Source organism: Salvelinus fontinalis, chromosome 4 (genome assembly GCF_029448725.1).
Source record: "Salvelinus fontinalis isolate EN_2023a chromosome 4, ASM2944872v1, whole genome shotgun sequence".
Classification (NCBI taxonomy): Eukaryota; Metazoa; Chordata; class Actinopteri; order Salmoniformes; family Salmonidae; genus Salvelinus; species Salvelinus fontinalis.
This window is the reverse complement of record NC_074668.1, coordinates 48,506,975-48,519,388: the sequence shown is the minus strand read 5'-3', so window position 1 is coordinate 48,519,388 and position 12,414 is coordinate 48,506,975. Positions and strand designations below refer to the sequence as shown.

Here is a 12,414-nt window from a genome sequence, read left to right as displayed (position 1 = left end):
TGAGCATATCGACGCTCAACATTCTTGTTGCTGATTTGGTGCTTTCTGGCATGGTCATCCAGTTGAGTCTGAGATGACCTCTCCTGTATTTGGAGAGTCTCTCCCATTCTTCTCTACAGATCCTCTCAAGCTCTGTCAGGTTGGATGGGGAGTGTCGCTGCACAGCTATTTTCAGGTCTCTCCAGAGATGTTCGATCGGGTCCTGGCTGGGCCACTCAAGGACATTCAGAGACTTGTCCCGAAGCCACTCCTGCGTTGTCTTGGCTGTGTGCTTAGGGTTGTTGTCCTGTTGGAAGGTGAACCTTCACCCCAGTCTGAGGGCCAGAGTACTCTGGAGAATGTTTTCGCTCCATTCATCTTTCCCTCGATCCTGACTAGTCTCCCAGTCCCTGCCGCTGAAAAACATCCCCACAGCATGATGCTGCATGCTTCACCGTAGGTTTGGTGCCAGATTTCCCCCAGACGTGGCGCTTGGCATTCAGACCAAAGAGTTCAATCTTGGTTTCCTCAGACTAGAGAATCTTGTTTCTCATGGTCTGAGTCCTTTAGGTGCCTTTTGGCAAACTCCAAGCGGGCTGTATTTGTATCTATTATGGATCTCCATTAGCTGCTGCTTGGCCGGGTGGCCAGCTCTAGGAAGGGTCTTGGAGGTTCCAAACTAAATACATTTAAGAATGATGGAGGCCACTGTGTTCTTGTGGACTTTCAATGCAGCAGAAATGTTTTGGTACCCTTCCCCAGATCTGTGCCTCGACACAATCCTGTCTCTGAGCTCTACGGACAATTCCTTCAACCTCATGGCTTGGTTTTTACTCTGACATGCACTGTCAACTCTGGGACCTTATATAGACAGGTGTGTGCCTTTCCAAATCATGTCCAATCAATTGCATTTTCCACTGGTGGACTCCAATCAAGTTGTAGAAACATCTGAAGCATGATGAATGGAAACAGGATGCACCTGAGCTCAATTCCGAGTCTCATAGCAAAGGGTCTGAATACTTATGTAAATACTTATGTAAATACAGGATTGTGCTTAACATCCTTATCATTTATCGCCCTCCAGGTTCCCTTGGAGAGTTCATCAATGAGCTTGATGCCTTGATAAGCTCCTTTCCTGAGGACGGCTCACCTCTCACAGTTCTGGGTGACTTTAACCTCCCCATGTCTACCTTTGACTCATTCCTCTCTGCCTCCTTCTTTCCACTCCTCTCCTCTTTTGACCTCACCCTCTCACCTTCCCCCCCTACTCACAAGGCAGGCAATACGCTTGACCTCATCTTTACTAGATGCTGTTCTTCCACTAACCTCATTGCAACTCCCCTCCAAGTCTCCGACCACTACCTTGTATCCTTCTCCCTCTCGCTCTCATCCAACACTTCCCACACTGCCCCTACTCGGATGGTATCGCGCCGTCCCAACCTCCGCTCTCTCTCCCCCGCTACTCTCTCCTCTTCCATCCTATCATCTCTTCCCTCTGCCCAAACCTTCTCCAACCTATCTCCTGATTCTGCCTCCTCAACCCTCCTCTCCTCCCTTTCTGCATCCTTTGACTCTCTATGTCCCCTATCCTCCAGGCCGGCTCGGTCCTCCCCTCCCGCTCCGTGGCTCGACGACTCATTGCGAGCTCACAGAACAGGGCTCCGGGCAGCCGAGCGGAAATGGAGGAAAACTCGCCTCCCTGCGGACCTGGCATCCTTTCACTCCCTCCTCTCTACATTTTCCTCTTCTGTCTCTGCTGCTAAAGCCACTTTCTACCACTCTAAATTCCAAGCATCTGCCTCTAACCCTAGGAAGCTCTTTGCCACCTTCTCCTCCCTCCTGAATCCTCCTCCCCCTCCCCCCCCCTCCTCCCTCTCTGCAGACGACTTCGTCAACCATTTTGAAAAGAAGGTCGACGACATCCGATCCTCGTTCGCTAAGTCAAACGACACCGCTGGTTCTGCTCACACTGCCCAACCCTGTGCTTTGACCTCTTTCTCCCCTCTCTCTCCAGATGAAATCTCGCGTCTTGTGACGGCCGGCCGCCCAACAACCTGCCCGCTTGACCCTAAACCCCTCCTCTCTTCTCCAGACCATTTCCGGAGACCTTCTACCTTACCTCACCTCGCTCATCAACTCATCCTTGACCGCTGGCTACGTCCCTTCCGTCTTCAAGAGAGCGAGAGTTGCACCCCTTCTGAAAAAACCTACACTCGATCCCTCCGATGTCAACAACTACAGACCAGTATCCCTTCTTTCTTTTCTCTCCAAAACTCTTGAACGTGCCGTCCTTGGCCAGCTCTCCTGCTATCTCTCTCAGAATGACCTTCTTGATCCAAATCAGTCAGGTTTCAAGACTAGTCACTCAACTGAGACTGCTCTTCTCTGTATCACGGAGGCGCTCCGCACTGCTAAAGCTAACTCTCTCTCCTCTGCTCTCATCCTTCTAGACCTATCGGCTGCCTTCGATACTGTGAACCATCAGATCCTCCTCTCCACCCTCTCCGAGTTGGGCATCTCCGGCGCGGCCCACGCTTGGATTGCGTCCTACCTGACAGGTCGCTCCTACCAGGTGGCGTGGCGAGAATCTGTCTCCTCACCACGCGCTCTCACCACTGGTGTCCCCCAGGGCTCTGTTCTAGGCCCTCTCCTATTCTCGCTATACACCAAGTCACTTGGCTCTGTCATAACCTCACATGGTCTCTCCTATCATTGCTATGCAGACGACACACAATTAATCTTCTCCTTTCCCCCTTCTGATGACCAGGTGGCGAATCGCATCTCTGCATGTCTGGCAGACATATCAGTGTGGATGACGGATCACCACCTCAAGCTGAACCTCGGCAAGACGGAGCTGCTCTTCCTCCCGGGGAAGGACTGTCCGTTCCATGATCTCGCCATCACGGTTGACAACTCCATTGTGTCCTCCTCCCAGAGCGCTAAGAACCTTGGCGTGATCCTGGACAACACCCTGTCGTTCTCCACCAACATCAAGGCGGTGGCCCGTTCCTGTAGGTTCATGCTCTACAACATCCGCAGAGTACGACCCTGCCTCACACAGGAAGCGGCGCAGGTCCTAATCCAGGCACTTGTCATCTCCCGTCTGGATTACTGCAACTCGCTGCTGGCTGGGCTCCCTGCCTGTGCCATTAAACCCCTACAACTCATCCAGAACGCCGCAGCCCGTCTGGTGTTCAACCTTCCCAAGTTCTCTCACGTCACCCCGCTCCTCCGCTCTCTCCACTGGCTTCCAGTTGAAGCTCGCATCCGCTACAAGACCATGGTGCTTGCCTACGGAGCTGTGAGGGGAACGGCACCTCAGTACCTTCAGGCTCTGATCAGGCCCTACACCCAAACAAGGGCACTGCGTTCATCCACCTCTGGCCTGCTCGCCTCCCTACCACTGAGGAAGTACAGTTCCCGCTCAGCCCAGTCAAAACTGTTCGCTGCTCTGGCCCCCCAATGGTGGAACAAACTCCCTCACGACGCCAGGACAGCGGAGTCAATCACCACCTTCCGGAGACACCTGAAACCCCACCTCTTCAAGGAATACCTAGGATAAAGCAATCCTTCTGCCCCCCCCCCCCCCCTTAAAAGATCTGATGCACTATTGTAAAGTGGCTGTTCCACTGGATGTCATAAGGTGAATGCACCAATTTGTAAGTCGCTCTGGATAAGAGCGTCTGCTAAATGACTTAAATGTAATGTAAATGTACTTTCTGTTTTTTATTTTTAATACATTTACAAACATTTCTAAAAACCTGTTTTAGCTTTGTCATTGTGTGTAGATTGATGAGAAAAAAAGATCAATTTCAGAATAAGGCTGTAACATAACAAAATTTGGAAAAAAGTAAGGGGTCTGAATACTTTCTGAATGCACTGTATGTCAAGTCAAGAAAGCTTACCAGCAGGCAGAGGCATTTGCCATTTGCCGTGACTGGTACTTGCGGGTGCTTTTTCACGCTCCCTTTGCTATTAGTTTAAACAACTAAAATGCTTGACTGTATTTAAAGACATGGATGACTTGTATTGATTGACATGCACAAATTAATGTATGATTGATTGATATACTGTATATTGAAGTAGGCCTTTATGCCAATAAGTAAGTTACGCTAAAAACAGCTACAGTAAAAAATGCATTTTTGTTTTTCATGGAACAGAAACAAGATGATATCACATGAATCAAATTTAGATACATTTTGAAAAATCAATCCCATATAGTCTGTTCTAACAAAAAAAGGTTTTCAATTCTCTAGTACAGCCAATATTAAAAACAGTCAATGCATTCATGACTTAAATCGCTTTAGCCAACGTGGCGGTTTATTGATTGTATAATTATTCAAAGCTCCCTTTGTTATTTCGTTTTATAACTAAAATGCTTGACTGTATTTAAAGACATGGATGACTTGTATTGATTGACATGCACAAATGTATGAATGATTGAATGATATACTGTATATTGAAGTTGGCCTTTATGCCAATAAGTAAGTTACGCTAAAAACAGCTACAATAAAAAAAATATTTTCGTTTTTCATGGAATAGAAACACGATCATATTTATCAAGTAAATTAAGCAAAATTTAAAAAAAAATTGATCCCATATAGTCAAACTTTCAAGAAAATTGGGAATTTTGCTCAATTTAATAAAAAAAGTTAGCTTATAACTGTTAACCTTTTTTGTGGGATACACATGGCAATTCTAGATCTTGTGGCATATTTTAGTTAAACTGTCACATCTGCTCCTGCAACGCCCTCTACTGCTCATCCTATATCTCCTTGACCTGCTGCCTCCCAAAGTGTTATTTTCCTCTCTCTCTGTGTGTGTGTGTGTGTGTGTGTGTGTGTGTGTGTGTGTGTGTGTGTGTGTGTGTGTGTGTGTGTGTGTGTGTGTGTGTGAGTGATTGTGTGGGCAGAAACAGGTGTGCTGGAGTCAGAGCAGATCCCCACCAGCTGCAACCTGTTCCATAATCAAGACCTCTACTAATACTCAGCCCTGCTACTTCCACGCTGCCAGGAAGTAATCTCTGCTCAGTCAATGTTTCTAGCCGTTTGCTACTATTCAGATCCTGATGTGCCTATTTTCCTTGCCTGACGCTGTTTTCCTCTCCGCTACAGTTCTGCCCGATCTGTCTCTGGTCCCTGTCTCCAGTCCCATGTCTCGTCATCCTGCTACTCTGTCCTGGATTTCCCACTCTACTAGTTCCTTGGATTCCCCTCCGGACCTGCTTACCCTGTCCCAAACCCTCTCGCTCCACCCTCAGCCTCCGCATCTGGTTTCCTGCAACCCGCCTGAGCTTCCCCTGACCTGCACTCCATCTTCCCCCCGTGTTTCAATAAATACCTTGGTTACTTCAATTCCAGTCTCCTCGTATGAGTCTGCTCTTGGATTCCCCTGTTCCACTCCGTGTAACACTATCCCCAATTCAATGGAATTGCAACCCTCTACATGCACAGTGAGTTCTTCCATTACACGTGCAGTGCACTCTTCCATCACATGTACAGCTGATTCTCAAGATCTTGCACACTAATGAGATGATATTGAGCCCACACTACTACTCTGTCTGAGCCAAGGACTACATGCTTTCTGGTAATTTTTGATTACAATACTGGGTGGGGTGAATATAGTTTATATGATATACATGATTAACTAGCAAATAGTAACCTACAGCAAAGTGTATTTAAATCATTTCTAACTTGTTAACAATTTATGCTAGTTAGTCTTTGCTACCATATGGGTTTTAGCTTGCTTGAGCCTGCTAACTAAGTGTTAATTCATGTTTCATTTTTAAAAAACATTTATGTTACAAAGGAGTTGTTTAATCTAACTGCTTAACTATTTATCTGTACATTGAATTATCTGTGTGTTTTTAAAAATCTTTTTTTACTAATCTTTAAAGGCAAATGCCACGGGCGCTATCTGTGTGGAGACATTTCACTGCAGCTAATGTAGAAGGAAAAGCTGTGTACATTTGCAAATACTGTGCCAAATCATATGTGAAGAATGCAACAAAGATGCAGAATCATCTGGCCAAGTGCATAAAATTCCCTCAGCACTCACAACCTCTGACAAAAGTCCCTCTACTTCTATTCGAGGTGAAAATGATGAATCAGACACCTCATCGATATCAACAGCTCATGGTCCTCCTGTAATCAGAAGTTTTTTTGACTCAATGGAGGAACGTAGTCAGAGAAATGCTGATGAATGTCTTGCTCGAGCTGTGTATGCAACTGGTTCACCTCTGATGCTCACAGGCAATGTGTATTGGAAGAGATGTTCTGAATGTTCTTCGCCCAGCATACACCCCTCCAACCAGACATGCTTGATCTACTCATTTTCTGGATGCAGAGTTCAAGTGAAGGTCAAGAAAATCATATAGAAAGCAGACTGTTTTGCAATCATCTCTGATGGGTGGTCGAATGTTCGTGGGTAAGGAATAATTAACTACATCTCCACCCCTCAACCAGTACTCTACAAGAGCACAGACACACGGGACAACAGACACACTGGTCTCTACATTGCAGATGAGCTGAAGGCAGTCATCAATGACCTTGGACCACAGAAGGTATTTCCACTGGCGACAGACAATGCTGCAAACATGAAGGCTGCTTGGTCTAAAGTGGAGGTGTCCTACCCTCACATCACACCCATTGGCTGTGCTGCTCATTCATTGAATCTGCTCCTCAAGGACATCATGACACTGAAAACAATGGATACACTCTACAAAAGAGCCAAGGAAATGGTTAGGTATGTGAAGGGTCATCAAGTTATAGCAGGAATCTACCTCACCAAGCAAAGTGAGAAGAATAAGAGCACCACATTGAAGCTGCCCAGCAACACCCGTTGGGGTGGTGTTGTCATCATGTTTGACCATCTCCTGGAGGGGAAGGAGTCTCTCCAGGAAATGCCCATATCACAGTCTGCTGACAGCCCCATCAAGACGATTCTCCTGGATGATATATTTTGGGAGAGAGTGGTAAGCAGCCTGAAACTCCTGAAACCTATGGCTATTGCATGGATTTGCGGGAGACAATGCCATCCTGTCTGATGTTCAGATTCTGCAGTTCTGAAATGCATCAAAAAGCATGAAGACTTCTGCCTGAAGCCTATACACGCCGCAACGTACATGTTGGACCCCAAGTATGCTGGCAAGAGCATCCTGTCTGGTGCAGAGATCAAAAGGCCTATGGTGTCATCACTACCATGTCTCGCCACCTTGGCCAGGATGAGGGCAAGGTTCTTGGCAGTCTGGCGAAGTACACTTCCAATCAAGGGCTTTGGGATGGAGATGCAATATGGCAGTCGTGCCAACATATCTCATCAGCCACCTGGTGGAAGGGACTTTGTGGATCTGAGGATCTTTCCCCTGTTGCCTCCATCATCCTCCCACCAACATCAGCAGCCTCAGAGCGCAACTGGTCATTGTTTGGGAACACACACACCAAAGCACGCAACAGGCTGACCAATAAAAAGGGTTGAAAAATTGGTGGCCATCCGGGCAAATTTGAGGCTTTCTGAGCCTGACAATGAGCCATCCTCAACAAGGTTGGAAAGTGACAGTGAAGATGAGGCCTCAGAGTCTGATGTTCAAGATGTGGACATTGAAGAGGTCCAGGGAGAAGACATGCAAGCCTGGGAGGAAGACAACCAAAGCTTTAGCTCAAACACTATCATTTTACAGAGGTATGTTAAAAATGTGTTTGGGAGATGTGATGGATATTGGGGATCATTCAACATTCTCTTTCTTTTGATGTGTCATTTCATAAAAAATGTATTTTATTTTTATTTCATAAAAAAATATATATATTGGAAGGATTTAATGATTTGCAATTATGCCTACTTATGATAAGGTAAAAGGTTTGTTTCTGTCTCCATATATGGTAAATATATCCAATGCAAAAACATCTACAGTTAAATGGTATTAATATTAATTCCCATGGAAAGTTTCCATCTCTGAAAATTCCCCAAAATGTGCCACCCTAACAGCCAATATTTAAAAACTGTCGAATGCTTCTCAAGGTTGCCCCCTGGTGTTCAAACTAGCACTAACTTGCATTAATGGCAACAATGACTGACATGTTAGAATTTTGTGGCAGCCTGCAAGCTGTGCTGCAATATGACGCAACTTTTAAAGGAATAACCACTGTATGTCAGATACTCCAGTGAGTGTAATACGCTCCAATGACTGTAATTACCTCAATATTAGGAGTTGATAAATAAAGTTGACATCATTAAAAATAAGATATTCCGCTCTTTTCTACTGTAGTAGGTATCAATGGCGGCCTGCTAATTAGGGCGTTAGGGGTGGCACCTCACCTGTGGGAAAAAAAATGAAAAGAGCAGATTTTTCAAAAAATATATATACTGAACAAAGATATAAACACAACATGTAGTGTTAGTCGCATTTTTCATGAGCTGAAATATAATATCAGACATTTTCCACACGCACAACCTTTTTTTCCAAATTCAATGCAGAAATTTGTTTACATCCCTGTTAATGACCACTTATCCTTTGCCAAGATAATCCATCCACCTGACAGGTTTGGCGTATCAAGAAGCTGATTAAAAAGCATGATCTTTACACAGGTGCACCTTGTGCTGGGGACAAAAGGCCACTCTAAAATGGGAAGTTTTGTCACACAACACAATGCCACATATGTCTGAAGTTTTGAGGGAGCTTGCAATTTAGAGAATTTGGCAGTACGTCCAATCGGCTTCACAACTACAGACCACGTGTAACCCTGCCAGCCCAGGACCTCCACATCCGGCTTCTTCACCTTCTGGATAGTCTGAGACCAGCCACCCGGGCAGCTGATGAAACTGTGGGTTTGCACCACCGAAGAACTCCTGCAGAAACTGTATCAGGGAAGCTCATCTACACACTTGTCGTCCTCACCAGGGTCTTGACCTGACTGCAGTTCGGCATCGTAACCGAATTCAGTGGGCAAATGCTAACCTTCTATGGCTACTGCTACGCTGGAGAAGTGTGCTCTTCAAGGATGAATCCCGGTTTCAACTGTACCGGGCAGATGGCAGACAGCGTGTATTGCGTCGTGTGGGCGAGTGGTTTGCTGATGTCAACGTTGTGAACAGAGAGCCCCTTGGTGGCAGTAGGTTTATGGCATTGGCAGGCATAAACTACGGACAACTAACACAGTTGCAATTTATCGATGGCAATTTGAATGCACCAAGACACTGTGATGAGATCCTGAGGCCCATTGTTATGCCATTCATCCGACGTCACCTCATGTTTCAGCATGATGTACAATGCACGGCCCCATGTCACAAGGATCTGTACACAATTCCTGGAAGCTGAAAATGTACCAGTTCTTCCATGGCCTGCATATCACCAGACATGTCACCCATTGAGCATGTTGGGATGCTCTGGATCAACCTGTACAACAGTGTGTTCCAGTTCCCACCAATATCCAGTAACTTTGCACACCCATTGAAGAGGAGTCGGACAACATTCCACAGGCCACAATCAACAGTGCTGCATAAGGCAGCACTGTTGATTGGCAAATGGTGGCCACACCAGATACTGACTGATTTTCTGATCCACGCGCCTACCTTTTTTGATAAACCAGATATCTTCATCCAGCAATTGTCGAAAGACAGAGGGAGGCAATATGCTCAATCAAACCTTCTCGTGGACCTGGTACGAAAAAAAGCATGGCTGTTTGGCTGTCCAGCTCGCAACACTTTGTGAAAAAAATCACCACATTTTATCTAAGCTAATTGACTGAGTCAAATTCTTTGGTGCATTTGAGCTAACACTAAGGGGACAAGATAAAACACAGGAATCCGAGAAACCAGGAGTGTTTAGGTGATTTGTTGATTTTGTGTCATCGCTGGACACTGCAATGAAAGAGCACTTGGACACAGCTACGGTTTTTAAAGGCACGTCCCACGAGCTACTAGACTGTATGCTCTCCACAATGCAAGAGCACATTGTACAGGAGTTACAGAACACTGACTTTATGTCCATACAAGCGGATGAGACAACCTATGTGATGCACTGTAAGCTCGCCATCATTTTCCGCTACATTGACGCAGCCAAAACTGTGCAAGAGAGATATTGGGGATTTGTGAAATTGGAAGGAGGCACCAATGCAGACACCATCAGCAGGGCTCTCCTTGAAAATCTGGGCCTACTTTTTCCAGAGCAAGAAGCAGACAATATAAATCATATTGGTCAAACATATGATGGGGCAAGAGTGATGCGCGGTTCAACTGGTGGCGTTAGTAAGAAAATTCAAGACATATACCCGAATGCCCACTTTCTCTACTGTTATGCACACCAAAGAAATTTGGTGATGCAACAAGCAGCAGCATCAGCAGTTACACAGGCTTGTGTATTTTTCTCAGATTTAAGGAGGCGCTCAACCTGCTTCTCACGATCCAACAAAATAAATGTGTTGGACAGCACAGTGCGCTGGAATTTCCAGAGCCGTGTTGTAAACACTGTGCATGAAAATAAAGGTGAACTATAGGAGTGCTTAGAAACCATTCTTGCCTCTGATGACTTTGACAACATCACTGACAGGGAAGCCAAGGGATTCTCGACGATGTTAAAGGATTTTCTTTTTTCCCTTGATTTGTTCCAGCACATAATGCCCCGAGTGGACATTATTTTTGCACACCTGCATAAAAGAAGAATTGATGCTGAGCAAGCACAGGATGCCGTCAAATGCTTTATGGATGTTTTGTCCAAGGTACGAGACTCCGCGCCATCGCTCTGTGCCATGTACACTGACGCAGCTGGAACCAGAAGAGGTGTTGATAGTGGTGGAAAGCAATGACAGGCATGAGGTAAAATAGTCTACAACCTAATTAAAAGCCCTCTATGAATTAAATAAATCATTATTATTGGCATATTAATATTCAGTTTACATTGATTAGACCTATACTTGATAGAGTTGTATGGATAGTGTGTGTTCAATGCGTCTAGCCTAATGCTTGTCAAAATCATGGGCATTAATATGGAGTTGCCCCCCCCCCCCCCCCTTTGCTGCTATAATAGCCTCCACTCTTCTGGGAAGGCTTTCCACTAGATGTTGGAACATTGCTGCGGGGACCTGCTTCAATTCAGCCACAAGAGCATTAGTGAGGTTGGGCAGTGATGTTGGGCGATTAGGCCTGGCTCGCATTCGGCGTTCCAATTCATCCCAAAGGTGTTTGATGGGTTGAGGTCAGGGCTCTGTGCAGCCAGTCAAGTTCTTCCACACCAATCTTTAAAAATTATTTCTGTATGGACCTCGCTTTGTGCACGGTGGCATTGCCATGCTGAAAGAAAGGGCCTTTCCCAAACTGTTGCCACAAAGTTGGAAGCACAGAATTTTCTAGAAATGTCCTTGTATGCTGTAGCGCAAAAATGTCCCTTCACTGGAACTAAGGGGCCTAGCCCAAACCATTGTTTACAGCCCCAGACCATTATTCATACTCCACCAAACTTTACAGTTGGCACTACGCATTCAGGCAGATAGTGTTCTCGTGGCATCCTCCAAACCCAGATTCGTCCATCGGACTGCCAGATGGTGAAGCGTGTTTCATCACGCCAGAAAAAGCGTTTCCACTGCTCCAGAGTCCAATGGCGTCGAGCTTTGCACGACTCCAGCCAACGCTTTGCATTGCGCATGGTGATCTTAGGCTTGTGTGCGGCTGCTCGGCCATGGAAACCCATTTCAAGAAGCTCCCAACTAATAGTTATTGTGCTGACGTTGCTTCCAGAGGCAATTTGGAACTTGGTAATTAGTGTTGCAACTGAAGACAGATGATTTTTACGCACTACACGCATCTGCACTTGGCAGTCCCGTTCTGTGAGCTTGTGTGACCTACCACTTTGCGGCTGAGCCGTTCTTGTTCCTAGACGTTTCCACTTCACAATAACAGCACTTACAGTTGACCAGGGAGCTCTAGCAGGGAAAAATGTGATGAACACCTATGACGATGCCACCTTGAAAGTCACTGAGCTCTTCAGTACGGGCCATTCTACTGCCAATGTTGGTCTATTGAGATTGCGCGGCTGTGTGCTCAAATTTATACACCTGACAGCAATGTGCGTGGCCTGTTGAAATTGGAAAAAACCTGCCTGCACTCCCCCCCACCTACTTAGCCAACCAGGAGTCGCTAATGGCAGGTACTTAATTCAAAATGTGTTTATTCTGTTGTTGCTAGCGATATTCAAACAAAAATATGGAAAAAATGGTTGAATACCCCTGGCCTTCATACAGTAGTACAGTCGGTTCCCTCATACAGTAAGCAAGTACAGATCCCTCTCATATATAAAAATAACAGTTCTGTGATATATGACCTACTGTAACGGCTGTCATCGGTGGAAGAAGGTGAGGACCAAGGTGCAGCGTGGTAAGTGTTCATGATGTTTAATAATCATCAAAACAGAACACTGAATAACAAAATAACAAAGAAACAACCGAA

At 45.8% G+C, this 12,414-nt stretch overlaps 1 protein-coding gene across 1 annotated transcript in view; it reads right to left on the bottom strand.

Annotated features, from left to right (window-relative positions):
• Nucleotides 1-12,414, bottom strand: part of LOC129853914 (endosomal transmembrane epsin interactor 1-like) — a 56,601-nt gene that overhangs the window by 39,801 nt on the left and 4,386 nt on the right. The window lies entirely within an intron of this gene.